The sequence below is a fragment of the Hordeum vulgare genome, chromosome 3H, assembly GCF_904849725.1.
Source record: "Hordeum vulgare subsp. vulgare chromosome 3H, MorexV3_pseudomolecules_assembly, whole genome shotgun sequence".
NCBI classification, from domain to species: domain Eukaryota; kingdom Viridiplantae; phylum Streptophyta; class Magnoliopsida; order Poales; family Poaceae; genus Hordeum; species Hordeum vulgare.
In genome coordinates, this window is record NC_058520.1 from 516,914,196 (window position 1) to 516,920,195 (window position 6,000).

Here is a 6,000-nt window from a genome sequence, read left to right on the forward strand (position 1 = left end):
TTTATGATTAGTTTGGGTGATAGTTGTTTGATCATGCTGAAAAGACAGAAACTTTGCACATACGAAATCATTTCTTATTTCTATACAGAGAGTGATATTGAGTTGATTATTCTTGCTGCTGATTGATATACAAATTTACTTAATTATCATAATTTGTTTCATAATTTTTGGAGTATCAGAAGTATGGTAAATGTTCAGATTACTACAGACTCTTCTGTTTTCGACAGATTCTGTTTTCTATGCATTGTTCTCTTATTTTGATGAATCTATGGGTAGTATCGGGGGGTATTAACCATGGTAAAGTTGGGTTACAGTATATATATAGCTAATATGAATTTGGAATGAGTTCACAACAGTACTTAAAGTGGTGATTTACTTTATTATACTAACGGATCTCACGAAGGTTTTGTTGAGTTTTGTGTGATTGAAGTTTTCAAGTTTTGGGTGAGGCCACGATGGATGAAGGAATAAGGAGAGGCAAGAGCCTAAGCTTGGGGATGCCCGAGGCACCCCAAGTTAATATTCAAGGAAGACTCAAGCGTCTAAGCTTGGCGATGCCCCGGAAGGCATCCTCTCTTTCGTCTACAATCGATCCGTAATTTTATTCGGAGCTATATTTGTATTCGTCACATGATATGTGCAAATGCTTGGAGCGTCTTTTGTGTTTATTTCCCTTTTTCTTTTATGCACCATGCTGGTATGTGATAGTCCTTGGTTGATTTATAAAACGCTCTTTGCACTTCACTTATATATTTTGAGTATGGCTTTATAGAATGCTTCATGTGCTTCACTTATATCATTTGAAGTTTGGATTGCATGTTTCCCTACACATTGAAAACCGCCATTTGTAGAATGCTCTTTTGCTTCACTTATATTTGTCAGAGCGGGGCATATCTTTTGTAGAAAGAATTAAACTCTCATGCTTCACTTATACCTAGAGAGTTAACAGGAGTTGGTCATTCACATGGTTAGTCATAAAATCCTACATAAAACTTGTAGATCACTGAATATGATATGTTTGATTCCTTGCAATAGTTTTGCGACATGAAGATGTGATATTAGAGTCATGCTAGTGAGTAATTGTGTATTCGCAGAAATACTTGTGTTAAGGTTTGTGATTCCCGTAGCATGCACGTATGGTGAACCATTATGTGACAAAGTCGGAGCATGATTTATTTATTGATTGTCATCCTTTGTGTGGAAGTCGGGATCGCGCGATGGTTAACTCCTACCAACCCTTCTCTTAGGAGCATGCGTGTAGTACCTTGTTTTGATGACTAATAGACTTTTGCAATAAGTATGTGAGTTCTTAATGACTAATGTCGAGTCCATGGATTATACACACTCTCACCCTTCCAGCATTGCTAGCCTCTCTAGTACCGCACAACTTTCGCCAGTGCATTACACCCACCATATACCCTTCCTCAAAACAGCCACCATACCTACCTATTATGGCATTTCCATAGCCATTCTGAGATATATTGCCATGCAACTTCCATTGTTCCGTTTATTATGACACGCACCATCATTGTCATATTGCTTTGGATGATCGTAAGATAGCTAGCATGATGTTTTCATGGCTTGTCCGTTTTTTGATGTCATTGCTACGCTAGATCATTGCACATCCCGGTACACCGACGGAGGCATTCATATAGAGTCATATTTTGTTCTAAATATCGAGTTGTAAGTAAATAAAAGTGTGATGATCATCATTATTAGAGCATTGTCCCATGTGAGGAAGTAATAAAAGAGGCCAATGAAGCCCAAATAAAATAAAAGGAGGCCAAAAAATCCCACCAAAAAAAGGAAAAATATAAAAATAAAAATAAAAAAATGAGAGAAAATATAGAAGGGACAATGCTACTATCCTTTACCACACTTGTGCTTCAAAGTAGCACCATGATCTTCATGATAGAGAGTCTCCTATGTTGTCACTTTCATATACTAGTGGGAAATTTTCATTATAGAACTTGGCTTGTATATTCCAATGATGGGCTTCCTCAAATTTCCCTAGGTCTTCATGATCAAGCGAGTTGGATGCACACCCACTAGTTTCTTTTTGAACTTTCATACACTTATAGCTCTTGTGCATCTGTTGCATGGCAATCCCTACTCACTCACATTGGTATCTATTGATGGGCATCTCCATAGCCCGTTGATACGCCTAGTTGATGTGAGACTATCTCCTCCTTTTTGTCTTCTCCACAACCACCACATTCTATTCCACCTTTAGTGCTATGTCGATGGCTCACGCTCATGTATTGCGTGAAAGTTGAAAAAGTTTGAGAACACTAAAGTATGAAACAATTGCTTGGCTAAAACCGAGGTTGTGCATGATTTAAATACGTTGTGTGGGGAAGATGGAGCATAGCCAGACTATATGATTTTGTAGGGATAACTTTCTTTGGCCATGATATTTTGAGAAGACGTGATTGCTTTGTTAGTATGCTTGAAATATTATTGTCTTTATGTCAAATGATAGAGTATTGCTTCAAATCACTCGTGTTTTACTATTCATGCCATGATTAGATTATATGATCAAGATTATGCTAGGTAGCATTCCACATCAAAAATTATCTTTTTTATCATTTACCTACTCGACGACGCGCATGAATTAAGCTTGGGGATGCTGATACGTCTCCATCGTATCTATAACTTTTGATTGTTTCATGCCAATATTCTACAACTTTCATATACTTTTGGCAACTTTCTATACTATTTTTGGGACTAACATATTGATCCAGTGCCGAGCGCCAGTTCCTGTTTGTTGCATGTTTTTTGTTTGGCAGAATATCCATACCAAGCGAAGTCCAAACGCAATAAAAAACCTACGGTTATTTTTATGTAATATTTATGATTTTTGGGAAGAAGAATCAATGCGAAACGATGCCCGAGGGGGTCACAAGCCGAGGAGGCTCGCCCCCCCCCTAGGGCGCGCCTCGCAGGTTTGTGACCAATCCCTAAGGCGGTTGGGGCCCTTCTTTCGCCGCAAGAAATATAATATCCGGAAAAAGGTCATGTTAAAAGGACACCTCGATCGGAGTTACGGATCTCCGGGAATTTAAGAAACGGTGAAAGCGAGAATCTGGGAGCGCAGAAACACAAGGACACAGAGAGAGTGATCCAATCTCGGAGGGGCTCTCGCCCCTCCGCCGCCATGGAGACCATGGACCAGAGGGGAAACCCTTCTCCCATCTAGGGAGGATTTCAAGGAAGAAGAAGAAGAAGGGGGCTCTCTCCCCCTCTCTCCCGGCGGCGTCGGAACGCCGCCCGGGACATCATCGTGTGACGGTGATCTACACCAACACCTCCGTCATCTTCACCAACACCTCCATCGCCTTCCCCCATCTATATTCAGCAGTCCACTCTCCCGCAACCCGCTGTACCCTCTACTTGAACATGGTGCTTTATGCTTCATATTATTATCCAATGATGTGTTGCCATCCTATGATGTCTGAGTAGATTTTCGTTGTCCTATCGGTGATTGATGAATTGCTATGATTGGTTTAATTTGCTTGTGGTTATGTTGCTGTCCTTTGGTGCCCATCATATGAGCGCACGCGTGGATCACACCATAGGGTTAGTAGTATGTTGATAGGACTATGTATTGGAGGGCAAGGCTGACAGAAGCTTCAGCCTAGCATACAAATTGATGCATACGGGATTGAATGGGGACCAATATATCTTATTGCTATGGTTGGGTTTTACCTTAATGAACGTTAGTAGTTGCGGATGCTTGCTAATAGTTCCAATCATAAGTGCATAGAATTCCAAGTAAGGGGTGACATGCTAGCAGTGGCCTCTCCCACATAAAACTTGCTATCGGTCTAGTAACGTAGTCAATTACTTAGGGACAATTCCGCAACTCCTACCACCACTTTTCCACACTCGTTAAACTAATGTAATTGTTTATTTATCTAACCAGCCCCTAGTTTTTATTTATGTGTGCTTTCTTTTCTTGCAAACCTATCTTATCACACCTAAAAGTACTTCTAGTTTCATACTTGTTCTAGGTAAAGCGAACGTAAAGTGTGCGTAGAGTTGTATCGGTGGTCGATAGAACTTGAGGGAATATTTGTCCTACCTTTAGCTCCTCGTTGGGTTCGACACTCTTACTTATCGAGAAAGGCTAGAATTGATCCCCTATACTTGTGGGCTATCAAAGGGCTCCATGGAATCCATTACCACATACTCCGCAAGCATCTCGCAATCCGCATCCGCAATCTCTTTGGAAAAGGCCGCCACGAGCCAGGTGTGGGTGTCCGCGGTCCGGGAGTTGACAGCCTCCATCTTGGCTAGGGAGGCTGCCCACGAATGGACGTCTACCCGAGCGCTCTCGGCGATTGCCAACTCTTCAGACGTAGGTTGCCGACTGGTGTCAGAGAAGTCCGTTGCTATTTGTGTGGTGACCGACACGAGCTAGGCTTGTGCGGCCTCGGCATAGGCGTGGGCAGCCAAGATCATGGCTACGACGGCTGCTGTTAAATGGACTGCTGTTGTGTCGCTCTCGCCATTCGTTATCCCAGTCGCGGATGTTGATGTCGCCATCTCAGCAGCACGAGCTGCCCTTTCGGCTGCTACAGTCGCCCTGCCGGAGATAGCAGTCGCGCTCAGGGATGTTGTGAGCGCCTTCATGGCTGATGCAACCGCAGTCGAGCCGGAGTGGGTCGCCGAAGTTGCCTTCATGACGCGGATCCAATGGTCTTGGGAGCAAGTGTGACTGTGTGGTTAACGCGTCGGTGGTGGACTTTAGTCAATGAAGCTTCCGGCATAAGCCATATATAAGAGCATTGGCCCAAGATCTTTTATACCACATCACACACATTTCATGATCAAGAACTATTTGTGATGTACTTGATTTTCAATTCAAGGTGTTTGGATTGCAATAACATTTATCTGCAGCGAATGTGCAACTATAGGAGTGTGTGTTAAATATGGAATTATTTAGGGTTGTTTAGGCCCTTTTCCACATTTAAAGAGTTTTTTAGACATTTCTTGTGCATAGTTCAAATATGAATTGTAGTTAAGCACATGCTAGAGGCACATGGATGGGTTGGAAATCATATATGTGCCACTCGATACATGTTTTGGTCCCATGCAAGAAATGGAAATGAATTTAAAAGCTCTCGGTATTTTGGCTTGGCTGTAGACATTGAGAATCCGTGTGTTTGAAATTCCAGTAAATCCAACATATCGTCAGAAAATAATGAAACTTTGCATGGTGTCATGTCGTGGCTCATGTGTGTTGCAGTAAAAAATACCAAATTATGACAAGTTTTGGCACAAACCTCTTACAAATCAAAGATTCTCACAAGAAGCCATCTCATTTCGATTGGGAACGTTCACCTTTTCTGTGTGAAACAACATCCCGTGTCTCTTCTCGCCTTGAAAATATTTCTAGAGTCACCATAGAGCAACATGATTGTCGTGCTAAACTATGAAATTTTCTAGAGTTCGGTTGGCCTTTTTATTATAATAATTGAGTTTCTAGGCATTTAATGTGCATAATTAAAATTTGAACTACAATCACAAGGTCCAACGCATGAAAATATGTTGAAAAATCATATATATTTCCCCTGATGCATATTTAGGTCCCACGCAAGAAATGGGAATGGATTTCAAAAATCTCACCGTCTTGGCTCGATCTCAACCATTGGGAAACTTGGTTTTGAAATATGTTCAAATCGAAACCTCGTCAGAAATTCATGAAACTTGGGCATGGTGTCACGACCTTACCCTGTTGTGTGTTGTCGTAAAAAATGCCAAATTTAGGACAAGTTTTGGCACAAGCCTCAACCTGAGATTCTCACAAGAAGCCATGTGATTCCGATAGGGAACGTTCACCTTTTATGTGTGAAACAACATCTGCTCTCTTCTTGCCTTGACTTTATTTCTTGGGTCATCATAGAGCAACATTATTGTCGTGCTAAACTATGAAATTTTCTGAGGTTCGTTTGGCCTTTATAATACATTAATTGAGTTTTCTAGGCATTTAATGTG